This window comes from Triticum dicoccoides, chromosome 3A, assembly GCF_002162155.2.
Source record: "Triticum dicoccoides isolate Atlit2015 ecotype Zavitan chromosome 3A, WEW_v2.0, whole genome shotgun sequence".
NCBI lineage: Eukaryota > Viridiplantae > Streptophyta > Magnoliopsida > Poales > Poaceae > Triticum > Triticum dicoccoides.
In genome coordinates, this window is record NC_041384.1 from 631,091,829 (window position 1) to 631,107,975 (window position 16,147).

Sequence of the window (16,147 nt, forward strand, 5' to 3'; positions counted from 1 at the left end):
TATGGTTCCTTGCCCTGATTCGGAGTTCACACCTGCTGCCTCCCCCCTCGCGAGCTCCTCGCGAGCGGGGGCTGGGCGCGGCGCACGTGCCCTGAGCGCACGTCCTTCCATGGCTGGCGCTTGCTTCTCGCGAGGCCCTCTTGGACGGATCGGTAGGCCCCTCAGGAGCTCACGACCTCACGAGCCGGTCGGGAACCGGCCCTAACTAAGGTAAACTGCAGCAGCATGCTCACAGCAGGACTCACGAGCTCATAAAAACACGTCTTCAGCTTGGCCTAAGGAATAGAGGTTGTAATCTGTTTACATGAGGGGCTCCCCCTCCCAAAACGCTCTTATAACTTCCAGGGCCGTGCCCGAGTTTTCACATGCAGGGTCAGCGACAAGGAAGCACGGGCTTAGTCGGACATATCGCTCACCGCGTCCTCCGGGTTGCTCTCAGACGCGTCGCTGGCGTCACCGTCACCATCACAGGCATCACCATCACCACCGCCGGCATCACCGTCAACATTGCCGGCGTCTCCCACACCATCGTCGACCACGTCACCTTCATCCGCTGCAACCACCACCGCGTCATCATCGGAGGTGAAGGCCCTGACTAGAGCGTCCACATTGTCTTCTACCCAGCGTGCCAGGTCACCCCGGATGGCCTCAGGCACAGGGGCAATGGCGGCGTCAAAGTCGAAGTTGGGGTAGGTGTTCTGGAGGTGGCTGAAGACGCGGGAGAACGCGCGCCTGAGCAGGCCACGGCTCCTCTATTCAACAAGCACGCGAACCCTCTCGGATCAACTCTCCAGGCGTGTCACCACATCGGTGAAGAAGAGGAGGTGGCTGGCGTAATCGTTCGAGTGGGGATGAGGGGCATCTTCGTCGCGGATGGTGCCATTGTCGCGTTGGCTCTGATCCTGAGGCTTTGGAGCATGGGGCGTGCTCGTGCTCCAGCGTCCGCCGCCGGAGCGCTTCCTCCCTGCTCTGCTATGCGGAGGACTCAGCACTGGCGACCCGCTGCTGAAGAGAAAGCAGCTTGGCGCGGACGGAGGCTAGCTCATTTTGCACTGAGGTCAGGGCAGCTACGGCGGCTTCCTCGTGCTGTTCCGCCTCAGCCAACCTCGACTTAAGGACAGTAGTCCTACCCACCGCCTTGACTTCCACGAGCTTCAGCTTCAAGTCGTACCTGCCCACAAGATCCACGCGAGCCTCGGCCACCTGGCGATCGATCTCCTCCTGGGCCTTGGCCTCACGCGCGCCGACAACATCCTCCGCTTGGGCGACTTGGCGCTCCCTCATCTCCAACCGCTCAAGCTCAAGGCTGCGCTCCATGGCTTCCAGCGCCAGCGCTTCCTCGCGCCTCAGGATCTCTTCCTCCTCGGTAGGCGTCCCCTTCATCGATGCTAGGGCGGCCTTGCGTGCCTCCACTTGCTGCTCTAGGGAGGCCGTCCAGGCTTGGAGCTCCCACGCGCGTTTCTCTGCGATCTCGCAACGACGACCAGCTTCCCGGGCTTCTTCCAAGGCTCGGGCGCAAGCCTCGCGCGAGGTCACAAGAGACGCCTCGGCCTTCGCGTTATCAAGCTCGTGCTGGTGGCGCCCGAGGTTGATGGCCACCTTCAGTTTATGCGGCTCCTCCATTAGCCGAAGACCCTCGGCCTCGAGGTGCGCGTCTACATCCACGAGCTCTCCGCCAAGACAGACCATTGCGCCCATTGCCTCCCGGAAGAGCTCGTGGCGGACGACACTCCGCTCGTGCGCAAACTTGAGCGCGCGGCCGATTCCATCCTCCATAGTGGGGGATGCCAACGGGATCCGAAGTGGCTTGCTCCCTTCCCGCAGGGGGCTGGCGCCCCCCGGTTGCTGACTGGGCTTCGGCAGGAGCCCGGTTGGGTTAAGGCTCGCTACTCGAAGAAGGAACCGACCGAAGCCGTCCAACCACCGCCTACAACCAGAGGAGGAGCCCATGGCACGCTTGTCGCACCCCCGACGAGGCCACGAAGAAGAGATGACAGGAGCACGGGCTCGAGGCGCGAAGCTGGCATGTCTGCCTCTCCGGCCGACCTCGCACCGGGGGTAGCATGCTGGATTGCGATGCTCAAGGCGAGCGGGAGATTTGAGGAAGGAGGAGGTTGCTTCCCGGGAGGCTTCACAGCCTTAGTAGATGGGATCCTGAAGAGCCACTGTCAGGAAGGGAAGCATCACTCGAGGAATTACAAAGATAAGGTACTTACTCATCTATGGCGATGTACTTCCTCTGTTTCAACGGTAGGAAGGCGCCGCTGCTGCAGCTTGGGGGCCCCTTCCTTTTGCGGAGCGCATCGAAGTCTACACGGAGCCGGCCGAAGCGTTGGACGTGGCGACCAGTGCAGGGCGCAGCTCGTGAAGCGCCCGAGGAGGCGACCTCAGGAGCGCCAAGCTGGGGAGAGCCATCGAGTTCCGCCTCGTGATGACCTCCTGAGGCCTCGGGAGCTTCGACTTCAGGAGCAGCGGATTGCATCGCCCCCTCAACTGCCACCCCAGAGTGAGAGTTACGGGCTCCCGGAGATGGCGCCTCAGGAACCGCGGCAGCGCCGACACCTCGGCACCCGTGCCTTCAGCCTCTGATGGTGCTTGCCCCCCTGCGTCCACTCTTGGGGCAAGTTCGGCGCTGGCGACAACAAGGGGAACCATGGTGACGGGGTTCTCGCGGGGCCCCTCAAGGCCGACTGGGCACAACCCCCATTTGTCAAAGGGGGGCATCTGCCCCGCGAACTCCACCCTGTTTGAGCAGCATTACAAGAGACAACCCTCTAGTGGCATATCGGCTGGCGAGGGGTCGCCCGCCAGGACCTCGAGCACCGTTCTTCATGCCTCGAGCGAAAGCTCCGACTCCTGAAGCCTCATGCGATCCTGGCCGACAGATAGGGCCCACATCGGTTGGGAATGGCGCTGGAGTGGGGCGACGCGGCGTCGGAGGAACTCCTTCATCACCATGGGCGTGGTTAAGCCAAGATCTTTCAACCTCTTCAACCGGAGCCAAACGAAGGTGAGGCGGGGCCTCGTAAGCTTATCGTGAGCCCAGCCGGAGCTGGGGACGGTGGGTGCAGACGGAGACAAGAGCAAAGGGCTGAGCACTCCGACATCCACATACACCCATGATACGTCCATTTTGCATCATGCTTTTATATCGATATTTATTGCATTATGGGCTGTTATTACACATTATGTCACAATACTTATGCCTATTATCTCTTATTTTACAAGGTTTACATAAAGAGGGAGAATGCCGCTAGCTGGGATTCTGGGCTGGAAAAGGAGCAAATATTAGAGACCTATTTTTCACAGCTCCAAAAGTCCTGAAACTTCACGGAAGATGTTTTCAGAATATATAAAAAATACTGAGCGCAAGAAGTTCACCAGGGGGGCCACACCCTGCCCACGAGGGTGGGGGGCACGCCCTACCCCCCTAGGCGCGCCCCCTACCTCGTGGGCCCCCTGGTGGCCCTCCAATGGCCATCTTCTGCTATATGGAGTCTTTCTATGAGGAAAAAATCATAAGCCATCTTCTCAGACGAAACTCCACCGCCACGAGGCGGAACCTTGGCGGAACCAATCTAGGGCTTCGGCGGAGCTGTTTTGCCGGGAAACTTCCCTCCGGGAGGGGGAAATCATTGCCATCATCACCACCAACGCTCCTCTCATCGGGAGAGGGCAATCTCCATCAACATCTTCACCAGCACCATCTCCTCTCAAAACCCTAGTTCATCTCTTGTATCCAATTCTTGTCTCAAAGTCCAGAATTGGTACTAGTAGGTTGCTAGTAGTGTTAATTACTCCTTGTAGTTGATGCTAGTTGGTTTATTTGGTGGAAGATCATATGTTCAGATCCTATATGCATATTAATACCCCTATGATTATGAACATGAATATGCTTTGTGAGTAGTTACGTTTGTTCCTGAGGACATGGGAGAAGTCTTGCTATTAGTAGTCATGTGAATTTGGTATTCGTTCGATATTAAGATGAGATGTATGTTGTCATCCCTCTAGTGGTGTCATGTGAACGTCAACTACATAACACTTCACCATTACTTGGGCCTAGAGGAAGGCATTGGGAAGTAATAAGTAGATGGTGGGTTGCTAGAGTGACAGAAGCTTAAACCCTAGTTTATGCGTTGCTTCGTAAGGGGTTGATTTGGATCCATATGTTTCATGCTATGGTTAGGTTTACCTTAATACTTTTGTTGTAGTTGCGGATGCTTGCAATAGAGGTTAATCATAAGTGGGATGCTTGTCCAAGTAAGGACATTACCCAAGCACCGGTCCACCCACATACCAAATTATCAAAGTACCGAACGCGAATCATACGAACGTGATGAAAACTAGCTTGACGATATTCCCATGTGTCCTCGGGAGCGCTTTTCTCTATATTAGAGTTTTTCCAGGCTTGTCCTTTGCTACAAAAAGGATTGGGCCACCTTGCCGCACTTTATTTACTTTTGTTACTTGTTGCTCGTTACAAATTATCCTATGACAAAACTATCTGTTACCACTTATTTCAGTACTCACAGAGAATACCTTGCTGGAAACCGCTTATCATTTCCTTCTGCTCCTCGTTGGGTTCGACACTCTTACTTATTGAAAGGACTATGATAGATCCCCTATACTTGTGGGTCATCAAGACTCTTTTCTGGCGCCGTTGCCGGGGAGTGAAGCGCCTTTGGTAGGTGGAACTTGGTAAGGAAAAAACTATATAGTGTGCTTAAATTTACTGTCACTTGTTACTATGGAAAGTAATCCTCTGAGGGGCTTGTTCGGTGTATCTTCACCCCAACCAGTAGAGCAAAGAGTTGCTCCTCAACCTACTGAACCCACTGAAAATGAAAATGTCTGCTTTGAAATTCCTTCAGGTATGACAGAAAAACTGCTAGCTAATCCTTTTGCAGGAGACGGAACAATGCATCCTGATGAACACCTAATATATGTGGATGAAGTTTGTGGATTATTTAAGCTTGCAGGTGTACCAGGAGATGTTGTTAAGAAGAAGGTCTTCCCTTTATCTTTGAAGGAAGATGCATTGACATGGTTGATGTCTACTATACAACCTTCTTCTTGTAGACATTGTTGGGCCTCCAAGTGTAGAGGTTTGTAGGACAGTAGCAAATTTCCCTCAAGTGGATGACCTAAGGTTTATCAATCCGTAGGAGGCGTAGGATGAAGATGGTCTCTCTCAAACAACCCTACAACCAAATAACAGAGAGTCTCTTGTGTCCCCAACACACCCAATACAATGGTAAATTGTATAGGTGCACTAGTTCGGCGAAGAGATGGTGATACAAGTGGTATATGGATGGTAGATAAATGTATTTTTAATCTAAAAATATAAAAACAGCAAGGTAACTAATGATAAAAGTGAGCGTAAACGGTATTGCAATGTGTTGAAACAAGGCCTAGGGTTCATACTTTCACTAGTGCAAGTCCTCTCAACAATAATAACATAATTGGATCACATAACTATCCCTCAACATGCAACAAAGAGTCACTCCAAAGTCACTAATAGCGGAGAACAAACAAAGAGATTATGGTAGGGTATGAAACCACCTCAAAGTTATTCTTTCTAATCAATCTGTTGGGCTATTCCTATAAGTGTCACAAACAACCCTAGAGTTTGTACTAGAATAACACCTTAAGACACAAATCAACCAAAACCCTAATGTCACCTAGATACTCCAATGTCACCTCAAGTATCCGTGGGTATGATTATACAATATGCATCACACAATCTCAGATTCATCTATTCAACCAACACATAGAACCTCAAAGAGTGCCCCAAAGTTTCTACCGGAGAATCAAGACAAAATCGTGTGCCAACCCCTATGCATAGGTTCATGGGCAGAACCCGCAAGTTGATCACCAAAACATACATCAAGTGAATCACGTGATATCCTAGTGCCACCACAGATACGCACAACAAGACATACATCAAGTGTTGTCAAATCTTTAAAGACTCAATCTGATAAGATTACTTCAAGGGGAAAACTCAATCCATTACAAGAGAGTAGAGGGGGAGAAGAAACATAAGATCCAACTATAATAGCAAAGCTCGCGATACATCAAGATCGTATCACCTCAAGAACACGAGAGAGAGAGAGAGATCAAACACATAGCTACTGGTACATACCCTCAGCCCCGAGGGAGAACTACTCCCTCCTCATCATGGAGAGCGCCGGGATGATGAAGATGGCCACCGGAGAGGGATTCCCCCTTCGGCAGGGTGCCGGAACGGGTCTAGATTGGTTTTCGGTGGCTACGGAGGCTTCTGGCGACGGAACTCCCGATCTATTGTGCTCCCCGAAGTTTTTAGGGTATATGGGTATATATGGGAGGAAGAAGTACGTTGGTGGACCTCCGGGCAGTCCACGAGGCAGGGGGCACGCCCCCACCCTCGTGGGCAGCCCGGGACTCTCCTAGTCCAACTCCGATACTCCGTGGGCTTCTTCCGGTCCAAAAATAAGTTCCGTGAAGTTTCAGGTCAATTGGACTCCGTTTGATTTTCCTTTTCTGCGATACTCTAAAACAAGGAAAAAACAGAAACTGGCACTGGGCTCTAGGTTAATAGGTTAGTCCCAAAAATAATATAAAAGTGTGTAATAAAGCCCATAAACATCCAAAACAGATAATATAATAGCATGGAACAATCAAAAATTATAGATACGTTGGAGACGTATCAGCATCCCCAAGCTTAATTCCTTCTCGTCCTCAGGTAGGTAAATGATAAAAATAGAATTTTTGATGTGGAATGCTACCTAACATATTCATCATGTATTTCTCTTTATTGTAGCAAGAATATTCAGATCCATAAGATTCAAGACAAAAGTTTAATATTGACATAAAAATAATAATACTTCAAGCATACTAACTAAGCAATCATGTCTTCTCAAAATAACATGGCCAAAGAAAGTTCATCCCTACAAAATCATATATTTTAGTCATGCTCCATTTTTGTCACACAAGAATGCTCTCATCATGCACAACTCCGATGACAAGCCAAGAAATTGTTTCATACTTTAGTAATCTCAGACTTTTTTCAACTTTCACGCAATACATGAGCGTGAGCCATGGATATAATACTATGGGTGGAATAGAATATAATGAGGGGGTTATGTGGAGAAGACAAAAAGGAGAAAGTCTTACATCGACACGGCTAATCAATGGGCTAGGGAGATGCCCATCAATTGATGTCAATGCAAGGAGTAAGGATTGCCATGCAACGGATGCACTAGAGCTATAAATGTATGAAAGCTCAACAAAAGAAACTAAGTGGGTGTGCATCCAACTTGCTTGCTCACGAAGACCTAGGGCACTTGAGGAGGCCCATTGTTGGAATATACAAGCCAAGTTCTATAATGAAAATTTCCCACTAGTATATGAAAGTGACAAAACAAGAGACTCTCTATCATGAAGATCATGGTGCTACTTTGAAGCACAAGTGTGGAAAAAAGGATAGTAGCATTGTCCTTTTTATTTTTATTTTATTTGGCCTTTCTTTTTTTTGCCCTTTCCCCTTTTTTATTTGGCCCTTTTTGGCCTTTCTTTTTATTTTGGGACAATGCTCTATTAATGATGATGATCACACTTCTATTTATTTACAACTCAAAGTTTACAACTCGATACTAGAACAAAGTATGACTTTATATGAATGCCTCCGGCGGTGTACCGGGATTGCGATGAATCAAGTGTGACATGTATGAAAAATTATGAACGGTGGCTTTTCCACAACTACGATGTCAACTACATGATCATGCAAAGAAATATGACAATGATGAATGTGTCATGATAAACGGAATGGTGGAAAGTTGCATGGCAATATATCTCGGAATGGCTATGGAAATGCCATAATAGGTAGGTATGGTGGCTGTTTTGAGGAAGATATAAGGAGGTTTATGTGTGAAAGAGCGTATCGTATCACGGGGTTTGGATACACCGGCGAAGTTTGCACCAACTCTCAATGTGATAAAGGGCAATGCACGGCACCGAAGAGGCTAGCAATGATGGAAGGGTAAGAGTGCGTATAATCCATGGACTCAACATTAGTCATAAAGAACTCACATACTTATTGCAAAAATCTACAAGTCATCAAAAATCAAGCATTACGCGCATGCTCCTAGGGTGATAGATTGGTAGGAAAAGACCATCGTTCGTCCCCGACCGCCACTCATAAGGAGGACAATCAAAGAACACCTCATGTTTCAAATTTGTTACATAACGTTTACCATACGTGCATGCCACGGGACTTGCAAACTTCAACACACGTATTCCTCAAATTCAAAACTACCCAACTAGCACAACTTTGATATCACTATCTCCATATCTCAAAACAATCATCAAGTATCAAACTTCTCTTAGTATTCAATGCACTTATATGAAAGTTTTTATTATAACCCTCTTGGATGCCCATCATATTAGGACTAATTTCATAACCAAAGCAAATTACCATAATGTTCTAAAGACTCTCAAAATAATATAAGTGAATCACGATAGTTCATCTATTTCTATAAAATAAAACCACCACCGTGCTCTAAAAGGATATACGTGAAGCACTAGAGCAGCAATAAACTACTCCGAAAGATATAAGTGAAGATCAATGAGTAGTCGAATAATTATGCAACTATGTGAAGACTCTCTAACTTTTAAGAAATTCAGATCTTGGTATTTTATTCAAACAGCAATCAAAACTAAATAAAATAAAATGACGCTCCAAGCAAAACACATATCATGTGGCGAATAAAAATATAGCTCCAAGTAAAGTTACCGATGAACTAAGACGAAAGAGGGGATGCCTTCCGGGGCATCCCCAAGCTTAGGCTCTTGGTTGTACTTGAATATTACCTTGGGGTGCCTTGGACATCCCCAAGCTTAGGCTCTTGACACTCCTTATTCCATAGTCCATCGAATCTTTACCCAAAACTTGAAAACTTCACAACACAAAACTTAACAGAAAACTCGTAAGCTCCGTTAGTATAAGATAATAAATCACCACTTAGGTACTGTTGTGAACTCATTATAAATTCATATTGGTGTAATATCTACTGTATTCCAACTTATCTATGGTTCATACCCTCCGATACTACTCATAGATTCATCAAAATAAGCAAACAACACATCGAAAACAGAATCTGTCAAAAACAGAACAGTCTGTAGTAATCTGGATCAAACGTATATTCTGGAACTCATAAAATTCTCAAATAAATTTCTGGACGTGAGTAATTTATCTATTAATCATCTTCAAAAAGAATTAACTAAATATCACTTTCCAAATAAAAATGGCAGCAATTCTCGTGAGCGCTAAAGTTTCTGTTTTTTACAGCAAGATCAACAAGACTTTCCCCAAGTCTTCCCAACGGTTCTACTTGGCACAAACACTAACTAAAACATAAAAACTCAATCATAACAGAGGATAGATAAATTATTTATTATTAAACAGGAGCAAAAATTAAGGAACAAAAATAAAGTTGGGTTGCCTCCCAACAAGCGCTATCGTTTAACGCCCCTAGCTAGGCATGATGATTTCAATGATGCTCACATAAAAGATAAGAATTGAAACATAAAGAGAGCATCATGAAGAATATGACTAGCACATTTAAGTCTAATCCTCTTCCTATGCATAGGGGTTTTGTGAGCAAACAACTTATGGGAACAATAATCAAGTTGCATAGGAGGGTAAAACAAGCATAACTCCAAAATTTTAAGCACATAGAGAGGAAACTTGATATTATTGCAATTCCTGCAAGCATATATTCCTACCTCATAATAATTTTCAGTAGCATCATGAATGAATTCAACAATATAACCAGCACCTAAAGCATTCTTTTCATGATCTACAAGCAGAGAAATTTTATTACTCTCCACATAAGCAAATTTCTTCTCATGAATAGTAGTGGGAGCAAACTCAACAAAATAATTATCATGTGAGGCATAATCCAATTGAAAAATAAAATCATGATGACAAGTTTCATGGATATCATTATTATTTATAGCATACAAGTCATCACAATAATCATCATAGGTAGCAATTGTGTTCTCATAATCAATTGGAACCTCTTCCGAAATAGTGGATTCATCACAAAATAAGGTCATGACCTCTCCGAAACCACTTTCATCAACATAATCATCATAAATAGGAGGCATGCTATCATCATAATAAATTTGCACATCAAAACTTGGGGGGATAAAAATATCATATTCATCAAACATAGCATCCCCAAGGTTGTGGCTTTGCATATCATTAGCATCATAGATATTCAAGGAATTCATACTAACAACATTGCGATCATGCTCATCATACAAATATTTAGTGCCAAACATTCTAATGCATTCTTCTTCTAACACTTTGGCACAATTTTCCTTTCCATCATACTCACAAAAGATATTAAAAAGATGAAGCGTATGAGGCAAACTCAATTCCATATTTTTTGTAGTTTTCTTTTATAAACTAAACTAGTGCTAAAACAAGAAACAAAAAGATTCGATTGCAAGATCTAAAGATATACCTTCAAGCGCTAACCTCCCCGGCAACGGCGCGAGAAAAGAGCTTGATGTATACTACACAACCTTCTTCTTGTAGATGTTGTTGGGCCTCCAAGTGCAGAGGTTTGTAGGACAGTAGCAAATTTCCCTCAAGTGGATGACCTAAGGTTTATCAATCCGTAGGTGGAGTAGGATGAAGATGGTCTCTCTCAAAACAACCCTGCAACAAAACAACAAAGAGTCTCTTGTGTCCCCAACACACCCAATACAATGGTAAATTGTATAGGTGCACTAGTTTGGCGAAGAGATGGTGATACAAGTGGTATATGGATGGTAGATAAAGGTATTTGTAATCTGAAAATATAAAAACAGCAAGGTAAATAATGATAAAAGTGAGCGTAAACGGTATTGCAATGCATTGAAACAAGGCCTAGGGTTCATACTTTCACTAGTGCAAGTCCTCTCAATAATAATAACATAATTGGATCACATAATTATCCCTCAACATGCAACAAAGAGTCATTCCAAAGTCACTAATAGCGGAGAACAAACGAAGAGATTATGGTAGGGTACGAAACCACCTCAAAGTTATTCTTTCCAATCAACTCGTTGGGCTATTCCTATAAGTGTCACAAACAGCCCTAGAGTTCGTACTAGAATAACACCTTAAGACACAAATCAACCAAAACCCTAATGTCACCTAGATACTCCAATTTCACCTCAAGTATCCGTGGGTATGATTATACGATATGCATCACACAATCTCAGATTCATCTATTTAACCAACACATAGAACCTCAAAGAGTGCCCCAAAGTTTCTATCGGAGAATCACGACGAAAACGTGTGCCAACCCCTATGCATAGGTTCATGGGCGGAACCCGCAAGTTGATCACCAAAACATACATCAAGTGAATCACGTGATATCCCAGTGTACCACAGATACGCATAGCAAGACATACGTCAAGTGTTCTCAAATCTTTAAAGACTCAATCCGATAAGATTACTTCAAGGGGAAAACTCAATCCATTACAAGAGAGTAGAGGGGGAGAAGAAACATAAGATCCAACTATAATAGCAAAGCTCGCGATACATCAAGATCGTATCACCTCAAGGACACGAGAGAGAGAGAGAGAGAGATCAAACACATAGCTACTGGTACATACCCTCAGCCCCGAGGGAGAACTACTCCCTCCTCGTCATGGAGAGCGCCAGGATGATGAAGATGGCCACCGGAGAGGGATTCCCCCCTCCGGTAGGGTGCCAGAACGGGTCTAGATTGGTTTTCGGTGGCTATGGAGGCTTCTGGCGGCGGAACTCCCGATCTATTGTGCTCGCTGAAGTTTTTAGGGTATATGGGTATATATGGGAGGAAGAAGTATGTCGGTGGACCTCCGGGCTATCCACGAGGCAGGGGGGCACACCCCCCACCCTCGTGGGCAGCCCAGGACTCTCCTGGTCCAACTCCGATACTTCGTGGGCTTCTTCTGGTCCAAAAATAAGTTCCGTGAAGTTTCAGGTCAATTGGACTCCGTTTGATTTTCCTTTCTACGATACTCTAAAACAAGGAAAAACAGAAACTGGCACTGGGCTCTATGTTAATAGGTTAGTCCCAAAAATAATATAAAAGTGTATAATAAAGCCCATAAACATCCAAAACAGATAATATAATAGCATGGAACAATCAAAAATTGTAGATACGTTGGAGACGTATCAATGGTATAGGCTATGTGATGATATGGGGTCATGGAACTACAAACAATTGAAATTGGAATTTCATCAGAAGTTTTATCCTATGCATCTTGTTCATCGTGATCACAATTATATATATAATTTTTGGCCTCACAAAGGAGAAAACATCGCTCAAGCTTGGGGGGGGCTTAAATCAATGTTATATTCATGCCCCAATCATGAGCTCTCAAGAGAGATGATTATTCAAAAATTATATGCTCGGCTTTCTGATAACAATCGCACCATGCACGATACTTCTTGTGCTGGCTCTTTTATGATGAAGACTATTGAATTCAAATGGGATTTATTGGAAAGAATTAAACGCAATTCTGAAGATTGGGACCTCGACGAAGGTAAGGAGTCAGGTATAACACCTAAGTTTGATTGTGTTAAATCTTTTATGGATACTGATGTTTTCCATAAATTTAGCACTAAATATGGACTTGACTCTGAGATAGTAGCTTCTTTTTGTGAATCTTTTGCTACCCATGTTGATCTCCCTAGGGAGAAGTGGTTTAAATATCATCCTCCCATAGAAGTAAAAGTAGCTTCACCTATTAAAGTTGAATAAAAGACTATCACTTATAATGATCCTATTGTTCCTACTTCTTACGTTGAGAAACCACCTTTCCCTGTTAAGATAAAGGATCATGCTAAAGCTTCAACTGTGTTTCGTAAAAGCAATATTAGAACATATACACCTCCTAAGCAAGTTAAAGTTGAACCTAATATTTCTATTGTTGAAGATCTCTTGTCCGATAATATTGATGGGCATGTCATTCATTTCCTTGATGAGACTGCTAGAATTGCTAAACCTTGTGCTAAAGATAAAAATAGACCTGTGGTAGGCATGCCTATTATTTCTGTTAAAATAGGAGATCATTGTTATCATGGCTTATGTGATATGGGTGCTAGTGCTAGTGCAATACCTTACGCCTTATACAAAGAAATTATGCATGATATTAGACCTGCTGAGATAGAAGATATTGATGTCACAATTAAACTTGCCAATAGAGATACTGTTTCACCAATGGGAATTTTTAGAGATGTTGAAGTCTTGTGTGGGAAAACTAAATATCCTGCTGATTTTCTTGTTCTTGGTTACCCACAAGATAGTTTTTGTCCCATTATATTTGGTAGACCCTTCTTAAACACTGTTAATGCTAAGATAGATTGCAAAAAGGATGTTGTTACTATCGGTCTAGATGATATGTCTCATGAGTTTAATTTCTCTAAATTTAGTAGACAACACCGTGAAGAAGAATTACCTAGTAAGGATCAAATTATTGGTCTTGCTTCTATTGCCGTACCTCCTAGTGATCCTTTAGAACAATATTTGCTAGACCATGAAAATGATATGTTTATGAATGAAAGAAGGGAAATAGATGAAGTATTCTTTAAACAGGAACCTATTCTAAAACACAATTTGCCTGTTGAAATCCTAGGGGATCCTCCTCCACCCAAGGGTGATCCCTTGATGAGAAAAAGATATATCCTGTTATTATTAGTGCTAACCTTTCAGAGCATGAGGAAGAGAGATTATTGAAAACTCTGAAGAAGCACCGTGCTGCTATTGGGTATAATCTTGATGATCTTAAGGGCATTAGTCCCACTCTATGTCAACATAAAATAAATTTGGAAGAAGATGCTAAACCAGTTCATGAACATCAACGACGGCTGAATCCTAAAATGAAAGAAGTGGTACGAAAGGAAATACTAAAGCTCCTTGAGGCAGGTATAATCTATCCCGTAGCTGATAGTCAGTGGGTAAGTCCTATCCATTGTGTCCCTAAGAAGGGAGGTATTACTGTCATTCCTAATGATAAAGATGAATTGATTCCTCAAAGAATTATTACAGGTTATAGGATGGTAATTGATTTCCGCAAATTAAATAAGGCCACTAAAAAGGATCATTACCCCTTACCTTTTATTGATCAAATGCTAGAAAGATTATCCAAACATACACATTTTTGCTTTCTAGATGGTTATTCTGGTTTCTCTCAAATACCTGTGTCAGCCAAGGATCAATCAAAGACTACTTTTACTTGCCCTTTTGGTACTTTTGCTTATAGACGTATGCCTTTTGGTTTATGTAATGCAACCGCTACCTTTCAAAGATGCATGTTGGCTATATTCTCTGACTTCTGTGAAAAAATTTGTGAGGTTTTCATGGACGATTTCTCCGTCTATGGATCTTCTTTTGATGATTGCTTGAGCAACCTTGATCGAGTTTTGCAGAGATGTGAAGAAACTAATCTTGTCTTGAATTGGGAAAAGTGCCACTTTATGGTTAATGAAGGTATTGTCTTGGGGCATAAAGTTTCTGAAAGAGGTATTGAAGTTGATAAAGCCAAGGTTGATGCTATTGAAAAGATGCCATGCCCCAAGGACATCAAAGGTATAAGAAGTTTCCTTGGTCATGCCGGATTTTATAGGAGGTTCATTAAGGACTTCTCAAAGATTTCTTGGCCTCTGACTAATTTATTACAAAAAGATATACCATTTGTCTTTGATGATTGTGTAGAAGCATTTGAAATACTTAAGAAAGCATTGATCTCTGCACCTATTGTTCAGCCACCTGATTGGAATTTACCCTTTGAAATTATGTGTGATGCTAGTGATGATGCTGTAGGTGTTGTTCTAGGGCAAATAGTTGATAAGAAATTAAACATTATTCAATATGCTAGTAAAACCCTAGACAATGCTCAAAGAAATTATGCTACTACTAAAAAATAATTCTTAGCAGTTGTATTTGCTCGTGATAAGTTCAGACCTTATATTGTTGATTCTAAAGTAACTATTCACACTGATCATGCTGCTATTAAATATCTTATGGAAAAGAAAGATGCTAAACCTAGACTTATTAGATGGGTTCTCTTGCTACAAGAATTTGACTTACATATTGTTGATAGAAAGGGAACTGAGAACCCCGTTGCGGACAACTTGTCTAGGTTAGAAAATATGCTTGATGACCCACTACCTATTGATGATAGCTTTCCTGATGAGCAATTAAATGTCATAAATGCTTCTCATACTGCTCCATGGTATGCTGATTATGCTAATTACATTGTTGCCAAATTCATACCACCTAGTTTCACATACCAGCAAAAGAAAAAGTTCTTCTATGATTTGAGGCATTACTTTTGGGATGACCCACATCTTTATAAAGAAGGGGTAGGTTGTGTTATTAGACGTTGTGTACCTGAGCATGAACATGAATAGATACTACGCAAGTGTCACTCCGAAGCTTATGGAGGACACCATGCTGGAGATAGAACTGCACATAAGGTATTGCAATCTGGTTTTTATTGGCCTACTCTCTTCAAGGATGCCCGTAAGTTTGTCTTATATTGTGAGGAATATCAAAGAATTGGTAATATTAGTAGACGTCAAGAAATTCCTATGAACTATTCACTCGTTATTGAACCATTTCACTACAAAAAAAATACACATCCGTGACATTTTGGGCCGAACGAAATTTTTTTCTGTCATACATATGACACTTCTATGACGATAATTGTGACAAAACCTGGTATCATCATAGATGTGGTGGGCTCCTACTTCTATGACAAAAAATCATGATAGAAAATGGGCTTTTCGTCCTGGGCGGGCCGGAGACGCAGCTGCATGACATTCTTTGGGCCGTCCATGACAGAAAAAACCGTGGTAGAAGCGAGGGGGAGGAAAATTTCAGGGAGTTCCCGGTTACGGTGGGAGGTCGGGGGCCGAGCGATGTGCGTTTCTCTCGTACATGTACGCGCGTGTGTGCGAGGCGTTGGCTCTAACTGAACCCGAGTGAGGCGTTGGGCTCTAACTGAACCCGAGCGATTGCACTGCAGGCTACGCGTTACTGAACCCGAGCGATCGATCGATGGCTATTAACTGAACCCGATCGAGCGATTCCTTCGCTACTGCTGCTAACTGAAGCCG

General features: G+C 43.8%; 1 pseudogene; it reads left to right on the forward strand.

The window, feature by feature from the left end:
- LOC119272381 overlaps positions 1-16,147 on the forward strand; it is a 161,579-nt pseudogene that overhangs the window by 49,072 nt on the left and 96,360 nt on the right.